Source organism: Sinocyclocheilus anshuiensis, unplaced genomic scaffold, assembly GCF_001515605.1.
Source record: "Sinocyclocheilus anshuiensis isolate Anshui unplaced genomic scaffold, SAMN03320099.WGS_v1.1 scaffold1472, whole genome shotgun sequence".
Lineage (NCBI taxonomy): Eukaryota > Metazoa > Chordata > Actinopteri > Cypriniformes > Cyprinidae > Sinocyclocheilus > Sinocyclocheilus anshuiensis.
In genome coordinates, this window is record NW_015542453.1 from 185,724 (window position 1) to 198,809 (window position 13,086).

The 13,086-nt window shown below is 36.8% G+C and overlaps 1 protein-coding gene across 3 annotated transcripts in view; it reads right to left on the reverse strand.

Annotated features, from left to right (window-relative positions):
• LOC107693712 (protein FAM110B) overlaps nt 1-13,086 on the reverse strand; it is a 40,870-nt gene that overhangs the window by 13,448 nt on the left and 14,336 nt on the right. The window contains exon 1 of one of the 3 annotated variants that reach the window (XM_016493178.1): nt 9,408-9,471. The exons of 1 other annotated variant lie outside the window; for it this stretch is intronic. The gene's annotated coding sequence lies outside the window, so the exon portion shown is untranslated. Of the gene's footprint in view, nt 1-1,630; nt 1,645-9,407; nt 9,472-13,086 lie in introns of those variants that run through there. One more of the 3 variants, XM_016493179.1, reaches the window with a different exon arrangement.

Genomic DNA, 13,086 nt, shown 5'->3' on the forward strand with positions numbered 1-13,086 from the left:
TTGAAAAAATTAATAAATGATTAAATACTTATTTAAATAGGATAACTATTATTTATATTTTATGTAATAATAATAATAATAATAATAATAATAATATTAATAATAAATAATATTAGCATATAGCATAATTTGTTATATTTACTTTACATTTTTTACATAAAAAAATTTATATTTAATATGATCTATTATAACTCTATATAATAACAATTATTATTATTATTCAAATAAATCAATAATTATTTAGCAAATATAATTATTTAGTTTATGTAAATATATACATTAGTAAAAAAGTAAATAAATAAATAAATTCATTTTTTTTATTTTATGTACATGAACTAGAAATTAAAATGACTGAAAAAAAATAAAGTGACAATGAAATCAACATGGACAATTCTAATTTTCCATACAATATTTTTATAGATAATTTATCCGTGCACATTATTTTTTAAAACATTAAATTAGCAAACGACAATGATCCAACAGTTCCAATCATTTCCTGATGGGCAAAGTTAAATCTCACTCCACATTTTTTCACAGATTTTCACTCAATATATCACAACAGGGGAGAAAAAAGTATAATTTTATGCTGACTTTAAAAATGTGTATATAATCAAATTGAGAATTTCAATGAAAACAAAGATAAAATAGATTTAGCAACTTAATCCAACCGTAGTCCTTTTGACCCCATTTTTGCATTCATGTAGGTTTTTCTAAGTCATGCATTCAAGGTTTAAGGGTGACCATGTTCAGAAACTTCTAATAGTGGAACATAAATCCCACTGAGAGCTGGTTGAGATACTACTCAAGCACAGAGAGACAGCCTTTGCTTTTCACGTGGACATTCCGTTCAGATGGCACTCCTCACAGAGCCAACCGCCGACTTTCACAGCTTCATTTATCTGAGCAAACTTTCACAGCTTCATTTATCTGTGAGCAAACACCAAAGCCTGCATTATCATTCCAAACGAGTCCTGAGCCATGAATCACATACAACAGCATGTGGGTGAGTCAGTTCCCAAATCTACAGACAACAGTGTCAACTTCACTTACTACAACACTCGTATTCCACTTCAGCATGAAACTAAAGAACAACACAGAACCAAACGGTGCGAAACAAGAACAAAGATCTACCAAAGGATCATAGTAACATCCCTGAGACGATCTGTAGACATCAGTGAAACTAAAACTCCAGACATCAAACATCAGCCAGACGCGAGAATACCATTATACTGCTGAATGCAAGTGCCATTTATGTTCAGTGTGTCTCTTTCAACACAAACTCTTCACCTTGGATGCTACTTATCTTTGATGGCACTCCCATCATGCCATTCTGCCATCAGCAGCAGCAGAATCAGCTCGTATCTCTCAAAGCTCCAGTTTTAATGAGTAAACAAGCTACAGCAGGGAGATTTTACATCAGTGGCTGTCAACTGTTTTTTGTTTTTGCTTCATGATTTTATTTTGGACATCATATGGCAACCCAAAACAGTATTGTTGAACAAAAATGTAGACCCGACAATACAAAATTATTAATGACATGAGCTTCAGTAAAAATAACAACAACAATACTAATATCAATACTAATACTACTACTACTAATAATAATAATTTTGTTTTTGAAATGTCTTACATTTTAGTGGTTTCAACACAGGACACAGTTTCTCCATCCTTTATGAGCCAATAAACCCATTTAATTTGCAAAAATTAGTTAGTTGTATTAAAAAAATTGCTATTTTTTCTCTGCATATTGTCATCTTAAAATATATGGTTATCTTAATCAAATAATAAAAAAATAAAATGCAAAAACAATTTACATTTATATTTATTTTATGCCTGCTGTCCACATCAGAACAGACCTGCAACTCATTTTGGTCACATTTTAATTTAAGGTGCATTTTTCACCATTAACAAACCTTTAACTACAACTTTTGCCTCAAACTCCTAATTTGCTGCTTATTAATAGTTATTAAGGTAGGTGTTAAGTTTAGGTATTGGGTATTAGGGATGTAGGATATGGTCATGCAGAATATGTGCTTTATAAGTACTAAAAAACAGCTAATATGTTAATAATATGAATACTAATAAGCAACTTGTTAATAGTGAGAATTGGTCCCTAAAGTGTTACCCTCATTTTTAGGTTGTGACCAACCAGTTATACCACTGATATATATGGTGAGACAGAGATGGAGAGATCTTGCACTAAAGAGAGGAAGTTACAGTCTGAAAGGACCTGGAAGACCACACAGAATCAGAAGCTCCGCCTTGCAGAAGCCGTTGTGACTTAAAGAAACAAAAGGGTCCAACCTAGTGAAAACATAAAAGGAACCACTTAAACAATTCACAAGGAATCCAATCCATCCCTGCTTCTCTTGGGACATCTGATGGTTGGGAAAAAAACAGAATACTACCAACTTTAAGATGCTGTCTTTAACTCAAGTTCTCCTACAGGAAAGCAGGACAGTCCCAAACCATCAAAGGAACATTCACAATCGCCACACACCAAGGTTTATTTTGAGGAAACAGGCCCCAATGGGGCCAAACAGGTTGGAGGTGTGGTGGCTTTTGCACAGGCCCTTTTGTTTACCAACAAGGCCAGTGTGGGAGAGGCTGGCCTCCTTTGAGGAGGGAGATGAATAGGTTTGTTAGTATGTTAAAAGCCAGAAACAAGGAGCGTCTCTTCACTAAAACATCCTTACATTGCAGCTCTGCTTTGAGAAAGAGGCCAAGCTATGGGCCAGCACCCAGAACAGCTTAATGAGAGCTCATACAGAGAGGGAGGCAATACAAACACACACACTTCTGTTATGCTAATGATGGGTGACTCAAATATTTTGTACCAGCCATCAAATTGTATTTTGCATCATTTTTATTAAAAAATATTTTCTTTATCCCCATAACAATGTGTTTCTTGGTGTTTTGAATATTTAGTGAACAGTTATTGTGTGCTCTACACATCATCATTACCTAGATTTGATGGTTTGTAAGTTTTCAGTTTTCAGTCAATTTTTTTTTTTTTTTGAAAGAAATTGATACTTTTATTCAGAAAGGATGTATAAGATTTAGCAGAAGTAACAGTAAAGACATTTATAATGTTCTAAAAGATTTCATTTCAAATAAATGCTGTTTATTTGAGCTTTCTAATCAGCAAAGAATCCTGAAAATGATTCTGCAAAACTATTAAACATGAATAAAGGTTTCTGCAAAAAAATATATAAAGCAGCACAACTGTTTCTGAGCACCAAATCAGAATATTAGAATTATTTCTGATCATGTGACACTGAAGACTGGAGTAATGGCTACTGAAAATTCAGCTTTGTCATCACAGGGAAAAAAATGACATTTTAAAATATATTAAAACAGAAAACAGTTATTTTTGTAATAATATTCTACAATATTACTATTTTTACTGAAGATTTGATCAAGTAAATGCAGCCTTGAGCTAAGAGACTTTTTTGGAAAACATTAAAAGATCATAATGACCCCCAAATATTTGAAAGGTATTGTAGTGTATATGAGTTGAGCCCTTATCAGTGTTCAGGACATTGCACGTCTTAAAAAACAAGACAAATCTTGTCCAATAAAGTCATGAACAGCCACCGATACAGAATGGTATCATACTAACATGTGACCGTCAGTAGAGCAGTGAAGGAATTTAAGGTGAGCCGCTGTTTGTTTTATATAGAGAGGGAGGTCGTGCAGTCTCGTCATTATTATATCGGACACACGGGAGTCTGGGGAAGGATCAGAACAGCAGCAGACGCTGGAAAGCTACAGGAGGGTGGGAGCTGAGACAGAGAGAGGACATAGTGCTGAGTAAGGAGTGCTGCAGTGCCCGTCTGCTGCCTCACGATCTCTAAAGGTTTCGTCAACGCTCAGCCGGCCCTCGTCTCTCACGCACAGGCCAAGGGCACGGACTACAGCACAAGCTTATCCATAGGAAACTCAGCTAAAGGGCCATTCAGTGCTCCAGTGACTCGGAAAAAAGAACCTGGTACCTTTCACGTCACTGCAAAAATAAAATTTTTTTGATTTGTCAAAAGACAGAGGACTACACTCTAAAATACACTGGGTTAAAAACAACCCAATTTGGATTGTTATTAACCCAAGGGCTGGGTAAATATAGGACAGAACCGATCTTGGGTTAAATTTACCCAAGCAAATTGGGTTGTTTATTTAACCCAGCATAATGGGTTGATTTAACCCAGCTAATGGGTTTATTCATTTTTACTATATTACAAGCTTATTTTTTACTTCATACATTAAGTAAGGTTTACAGATTAACTTAAATCCTCTAAACTTTTCTAAAATACTCCACACAACCACTGGTTTGCACGATAACTTCCTTTATTTTCCTTTATTTATCATTTGCAGCATTGTTTATATCGTTTTTAATAGGCTATTAATATTGCCTACAATTTAAACTCGTTTAACAAACATTAGAACAAAAATTCAACATTAAACAGAAGTAATTCACGTGTAATCGACCAGTCTCTGTTATTCTGTTTCTATCGTAACGGCGCTGTTTCTCGTGCCCGAGCTGGAGTCATGTTCGGCGGGGAACTGCTAACGGACCGCCGCCCAGTGGTTCACTCTAGCCGAAACATGCTGTGACTCCATAACCTGCCAATAAACAAACAATAAACAGCTCTGAGGACATGTTTTAACATCTATATACTGTATATCTCAATTACATATAAATATAAAATATATTTTATAAACACAGTTCCTGATAGTACTTTGTATAGGATTAAAATAAAAAAAAAAATGAAAATGTGAAATGTGAATCTGCAGATTCCATTTGGCCCAGGTCATGAATTAGCAATTATTTAGGAAGTAAATGATCTTTCCCCAGCATGTGTTTCTTACAGAAAATAATAAAAACAAAGCAAATGTTTCAAAAGTCACCATATGCACTTAAAGAATGAGAAAAAAATGATAAAGGAGAGAGGGAGAGAACAAGAGTAATGGATGCTGTCACACACCTTCAATCAGCAGTATGGGCCGCACAACTCATGGTGCCGGATTACAGCCAGCCATGTGCGTGATTCTGACACCAGCAGAGATAAACACACACACACACACGTACACACACACACACACACTCATCTGCCCACTGCCACCCACTCCTCTCTAATCTAATTACAGCCCCTCAACCAGGTGCTTGTGTCGGCAAACAACAAACCTGTATTTTACCAAAGAATGCATCAATTCGATGGTGTTTAGAACTGCTCTCCCGGGAAGTGAAGACGCAAAATCCCCGCGATAAATAACTCAACTGCTGGGTTACGTCTGACCCTGGATCTGAGTAACACCAAAACTACCCAAACATTGGGTTGTTATGTCTGACTCAGGAGCTGCAAAACACTGGGTTGTTACATTTGACCCAGGAGCTGGGTAACACAAAAACTACCCAAACGTGACCCAAAAGGCTCAACCCAGCATTTGGGTTAAAAAAAATAACCCAGGTTTTTAGAGTGTAAAGTTCAATCCAGAGACAAGGATTTTTTTTTTTGCCTGCTCAATCTGTTGCCAGCATCTTTGATTTTAAGAAGAAATTTAATCTTGTAAAATGTATTTAATCTGTGATGAAGTAGCCCAGTGCTGGTATTATGTAAAGCTGTGATAAATAATAATATATATATATATATATATATATATATATATACTGTATATCTCAATTACATATAAATATAAAATATATTTTATAAACACAGTTCCTGATAGTACTTTGTATAGGATTAAAATAAAAAAAAAAATGAAAATGTGAAATGTGAATCTGCAGATTCCATTTGGCCCAGGTCATGAATTAGCAATTATTTAGGAAGTAAATGATCTTTCCCCAGCATGTGTTTCCTTACAGAAAATAATAAAAACAAAGCAAATGTTTCAAAAGTCACCATATGCACTTAAAGAATGAGAAAAAAATGATAAAGGAGAGAGGGAGAGAACAAGAGTAATGGATGCTGTCACACACCTTCAATCAGCAGTATGGGCCGCACAACTCATGGTGCCGGATTACAGCCAGCCATGTGCGTGATTCTGACACCAGCAGAGATAAACACACACACACACACGTACACACACACACACACTCATCTGCCCACTGCCACCCACTCCTCTCTAATCTAATTACAGCCCCTCAACCAGGTGCTTGTGTCGGCAAACATCAGAGGCAGGACGGAGGCCGGTGCAGAGTATCAGCTATATAAAATTTTCATAAACTAAACCTTTCGAAGACAACCTGATACTGCTGTTCTTTTAATAAGTGGACCAACTGGACAAAGACACTGTGGATTCAGACCTCACCCAGTCTATTCACTAAAACCACAGTCATCATTATAACCTTACCTTCTAAATGCCTTCACACACAAAAACACCACATTCTTCCCCGAACACTGAGCCATACACATTAGATTCTCAGCTCTGTCCAATTAAAATACATAGCAGGAACAGCAAACGTGAATAGCAGTGTCAGATATTCCTCTTCCATGACATCACGGAGTGCCTTGAGCCCAGGTTGCACCATCAAGCAACTTTGTCACAAAGTCACCAGTAGAAATGGGAATTAGTACTCACATACTCCAGGACTCAGAAGTGACAGCAATTAATTGTGACATTACGGTACATTTACATGACAGCAATGTACCAAAAAGTGAAAAAGATTTTTTTGCATTTTTGAAAGGTTTTGCATACAAACGACAACATTGTCGAAATGATCTCCGTTTACACAAATCCAAGAAAATGACTAAGAATGCTGTACTATGCATGCCAGGCCAGTAGTTGGCGACGTCACTTGTAAAGAAACACTACACTTCTGAGCACATACCTAGAGACCGAATACACAATACACATGTACATGATGTCATGGCTTTCACAAGTTTGTGGTTTTGTAGTTTACACAGAGACGGTAATGGTATTGTTTTGAAAAACTAACAATTTAAAACCCATTTTCAAAAGTTTGCATTGTACTCATTTACTCACTCTCCACTTGTTCCAAACCTGTATGAGTTTCTTTCATCTGTTGAACACAAAAGAAGATATTTTGAATAATGTAGGTAACCAATAGGGCTGGGTAAAAAAAAATAAAAAAAATACTGACTTTCGATTTTAATCGATTCTCATTTTTATGAAACAATATCGATTCTTAAATCCCAAGAATCGATTAGTGTAGCCTGTTTTCAGTTAATGAACGGAACATTGTAGCACGCTTCCCATCCAAATAAATCGCAATAAGCTTTGTTACTTTTGAAATGAAACAAAGTATCTGCCCACTGCCACCCACTCCTCTCTAATCTAATTACAGCCCCTCAACCAGGTGCTTGTGTCGGCAAACATCAGAGGCAGGACGGAGGCCGGTGCAGAGTATCAGCTATATAAAATTTTCATAAACTAAACCTTTCGAAGACAACCTGATACTGCTGTTCTTTTAATAAGTGGACCAACTGGACAAAGACACTGTGGATTCAGACCTCACCCAGTCTATTCACTAAAACCACAGTCATCATTATAACCTTACCTTCTAAATGCCTTCACACACAAAAACACCACATTCTTCCCCGAACACTGAGCCATACACATTAGATTCTCAGCTCTGTCCAATTAAAATACATAGCAGGAACAGCAAACGTGAATAGCAGTGTCAGATATTCCTCTTCCATGACATCACGGAGTGCCTTGAGCCCAGGTTGCACCATCAAGCAACTTTGTCACAAAGTCACCAGTAGAAATGGGAATTAGTACTCACATACTCCAGGACTCAGAAGTGACAGCAATTAATTGTGACATTACGGTACATTTACATGACAGCAATGTACCAAAAAGTGAAAAAGATTTTTTTGCATTTTTGAAAGGTTTTGCATACAAACGACAACATTGTCGAAATGATCTCCGTTTACACAAATCCAAGAAAATGACTAAGAATGCTGTACTATGCATGCCAGGCCAGTAGTTGGCGACGTCACTTGTAAAGAAACACTACACTTCTGAGCACATACCTAGAGACCGAATACACAATACACATGTACATGATGTCATGGCTTTCACAAGTTTGTGGTTTTGTAGTTTACACAGAGACGGTAATGGTATTGTTTTGAAAAACTAACAATTTAAAACCCATTTTCAAAAGTTTGCATTGTACTCATTTACTCACTCTCCACTTGTTCCAAACCTGTATGAGTTTCTTTCATCTGTTGAACACAAAAGAAGATATTTTGAATAATGTAGGTAACCAATAGGGCTGGGTAAAAAAAAATAAAAAAAATACTGACTTTCGATTTTAATCGATTCTCATTTTTATGAAACAATATCGATTCTTAAATCCCAAGAATCGATTAGTGTAGCCTGTTTTCAGTTAATGAACGGAACATTGTAGCACGCTTCCCATCCAAATAAATCGCAATAAGCTTTGTTACTTTTGAAATGAAACAAAGTCTCAGATTTCAAAATCTGTATCCTGTCTCATATAATCGCTCAATCAGTGTTTCAACCGCGGAAAGACATCAATATAACAGCCATAAACTTCTTAGTCAGCTAGAAAAATTTACTCTAGAGAAGAGCATTTTAATTTTAATTTAATTATAATTGGAGTAAAACTATAATTATGTAATTGTAAAGTTAGTATTATAGCTTAATTATTATAAAAACGTCACTGAGTGTAATTTAAGTGTTTGTATACAAATCTGTTCATTTTAACCTTCAATATTAATGTAGTACCAACTGACTCCCATGTATATTTTACAGCATTAGTTCAGAGATTTTTTTTCCTTGAGAAAATTTGCCATGTCCTGTACATGATTTATATCCAAAATAATTTATATTGAATCTAATCTAATAAAATCGGAATCGAATTGCAAGCTTGTGAATTGAAAATCAAATCAAATTGTGAAATTTGTGTCAATACCCAGCCCTATTAACCAAATAGTTGCCAGTAGCCATTGACTTCCATAATATTTTTCCATTTTTTAACCAACATTTTTCAAAATATCTTTTGTTATTTTTATTTTTTTATTTTTGTATGAACGACCCTTTCAAAACTGTTTAATTATGATGCGCATAACCTCCATCAGCAGCTTTGTCGCTGCAAGTCACCACCAGTCACCGTTTCTGGCAATCCTGGTTGCCCTGGTAACATAACTGCATGTTGGCACGGACCTTTTTATGCTACTAAAAATTAACATTCTGGAGGGAAAAGGGTTGTAAATAAATTGCACCAGTGCATAAACCATCACATTAAAGACACTGACATCAAAAAAAAATCTGACTGCTGTTTTCCAGCCAGTCAGAAGTCTTTGAGATGCTCTTTTCCTGACAGTCATTTCACACAATTTTGCAAACATGTCTTAAGAGGGTGGGATTTTGGAGAAAGGGGGATCTAATTTAGTGTTTAAGTCCTAGGAGGTCTGTAATACCTGGATAAAGGTATCCTTGGGTCACTCGAGTCTTAGAGGGGCTTAGCCTGAGCTGATGTGGCTCAGAAGAATACTTCAAGTCATGAGTTTGAATCTTGCTTTACTGACAATAAAAAACAAGAAAAATACAGAAATTACATCTATTTGTGAATAGATTTCGTTGCATTTTATTTTGTGATTTCACTGGAAGGGAGAGCTTATTGGATTAAATTCCCTTAAAGGTGACATATCATGAAAATCTGACTTTTCCAGGTTTTAAGTGCTATAATCAGGTCCCCGGTGCATCTACCAACCAAGGAAACGTGAAAAAGATTAACCCAGTAACTTTGTTTTGGTAAGCCTTTTTCTGCAAGCGTCTGAGAAAACGAGCACATCTGATTTCGCTCTCTTGGTGACGTGGCAAAGGGATCTCATTATAATATTACCGCCCCTTCATCTGTAAATTTACACCCACGGCACCGTTATTGCGTTTTCGCAAGCGACAACGGTGTACTAGTTCTAATGCCATGGCGAAAGTTTGAGCAAAACATGCTAACTGTTCTGTCATTGGCTGCACAGACGAGCACAGAACACTATTTACAGTCCCAGCCTCAGAGGAGACAACAGAGCAGTGGATTTATTGATTTATTTACTGTATATTGCTGCTGCCACACAGATCTAAAATAAACATGCGATTTATTTCCCAGCAGTTTACCTTCACAGACATAACCGACTGTTTTTTGTAACTCGTGTGTTTTTAATGTACCCTTGTGTGTGAATGAGAACTTAGTTTAGTACTCACATGCTGTGACAGCCACTTTCTGTCCGTGTGCTTCGGATGTGTGCTCTCAGAAAACCGTATATCAGAAATTTAAACTCATATGGTTTAAAACGCATGATTTCAGTGTGATAAACATGATTATCAGTACCAAAACCGATGTTTTTTAGCAGGTCCGAGCTGTAATGGCGCAGCTCTATTCTGGAAAAGAGGGCGGGGAGCAGCAGCTCATTTGCATTTAAAGAGACAGGCCCGAAAAACAGCGTGTTTCTGCTTCCACTCAAAATAGGCATTTTCAAAATGATATAATAAATTATCTGTGGAGTATTTTGAGCTGAAACTTCACAGACACATTCTGGGGACACCAGAGACTTATATTACATATTGTAAAAAGGGGCATAATATGTCTCCTTTAAATAAGGTCTAGCAACACCTATGAAGCAATCCGTTAGCATTCCCATTCATCTCATCTTGCTAGCGCATAGCGAAAGCTGTGACATGCAAAACAGCAGACAATTTGGTCACTGTCAAAATATCTTCTATAATATAATAAAATATTTACAATTTATATTCTGCTTGGAAAAACCGTCAGAGCACATGGCAACTTTTAAATAGCTGTCAGTGGGGAAAAAATATGCTTTTTGGGTCCAGATGGTGTAGCTACAGTATCTATCAGCATGGGCTAACTCTACCATGCTATCCATCTAAATCTCCACTCCTTGGCCAAGTCTGGTGTAGGTTGGCAAAACAGTTAACATTGCTTACAGCTCCTTTAAACGAGTCTTTTGACTAAGTTTGTGCTAATTTATTCAATGTATGAATTCACTGTGTGATTACTGCTGCTGCTTAAAAAGGACATTTAAACCTCTCTGAAGCTACAACTTCTGTTCATAATGGAGAATTGCAAATCATAAAGGCATGTTCATCAATTACTGTTAGCCTATTTAGCTACATGCAACAAAATATGACTCAAATTTGTGCATTTTCAACACTACAGCTGAACAACATATATAAAGTGGCTGTGAATGCATGGGCCTGTAGATGTTTCCTGCAACGTTTCACAGTAGGGGGAAGGTTGGCTCACAAAAAAGGGCACTGTGAGTCAGTGCTCTTAATCCCTCCATAAGCGCAGTTTCACCTTTTTCCAAGTTGTGCTTCTTGAACGCTGTGTGAACATGCTGAGAGAGTACAGCAAGCTTTTGTACAGGGGAATGTAATTTCCACAGAGAAAGAACATCCAGCTTGTTGCTGAACTGTTTGATGTTGTTTCAAAGTTCCCACTACATCATAGCACATACATCATTTAGGAAATTATTTAAAGTTGACTTTACTCAGTCGTATTCATGTGCAGTTTTGAAACACACTTGCTGTTAGGTTGGAATTCTATTCAAAATGTTCAAGAGCATTCACAAGACAAATGCATTAAGACTCATGACTATCATGAACTGCTTGTCCTACAACAAGTGGGTCAATAGCCGCGTTTCCACTGTCAGGCCAAAAGCGGGCGTGCTAGTGCATGCCAGGGCCAGTCGTGTTTCCACTGTCACTTACGGGGCTTGATCGTGCCTCGTCGGTGCTTCCTCGGGGCCAATGGCTCGGGTTTTTTGGCCTGACGAAAACCTTGGGCCAAAGCGGGCCAGCTGGGGCTAGAGGAGGGGTTACGAACAACCCGGGTTTTTTGGCCCGACGAAAACCTTGGGCCAAAGCGGGCCAGCTGGGGCTAGAGGAGTGGTTACGAACAAAGGTGGAGTTTCTCCGCGTCTGGACAGCATCAGCGCCGCGGACCATTTCATAAAGTTACCAGCTATAACACCAGCATTAAATACTTTTAAAATAAGTTTAGCTCAAAACTCACTTTCAGACAGCAGCGAGTGTTTGAAATAACTTGATCCGATGTGGATTATGATCACCATACAAGGCAGAAATATTTATAAGCGATGCAAAAGACTACGTATACGCTAGCCATTAATGTTACCATAGTAAACATGGTAAATACGACCGCTTGAAGAAATCAGAAGTCAGCTTCTTATTCTCGATCACAATCGTGTATTTATTTAGTAACATATTTTATCTGTCATAAGTCTCGTCTCGAGAGTTTAGCTCCACGTATGTGATAAAAATATAATAATGTTTTTTGTTCGGGAGCTTTTATAAATATAGAGTATAGAAATGATCATACTTTCTAAATGTGATGTAGGCCTATATACTGTGACTACAAATAAACAGAAACAGACTCGACTGAATAAGTAGGTAGGCTATGTTCATACCGCTTTATTTCTGTGTGACTAATTTTCAATCCTGATAAATTAATTCATTATGATCAATGTATCACTTATTATTGTAAAACATTGATACTTTTGGATTTAAATCTTTAACAGCATGCAAACAAACGGCCGCTTTTATCATGTTCATTGTGTGATCGCGCTAGTTCCAATGACTTATTTCTGATTAGTTTTATGATAACTTCTCTTTGTTGGTGAAATGATAGGGTTGCATGACGTTGTTCCTTAGAGGCGTGTAAAGGGCGGGTTTTAGTGAAGCGCAGCGGAGCTTCTGGCCTGACGGTGGAAACACAGCGTCGGTGCTACAGGTCCGAGGCTCTTGGTCCCGCCTGGCCCGTTTAAAGCACTGGCTCGCACTGGCCCGACAGTGGAAAAGCGGCTAATGATAAATCAGACTGTCCAATATAAAAGAAAAATCTAATATGCACTATCATTCAAAAGTCTGGGGTCGATAAGACTTTTATAAAAGTTTTTATGCTTTTATGCTAAACAATTTGATCAAAAATTCAGTAAAAACAGTAATCGTGTGAAATATAAAAAATTTATATTTCAATTAATTAAAAAAAGACTACAAATGTTTAAAGGGGTCATATGATGTTGCTAAAAAGAACATTATTTTGTGTATTTGATGTAATGAAAT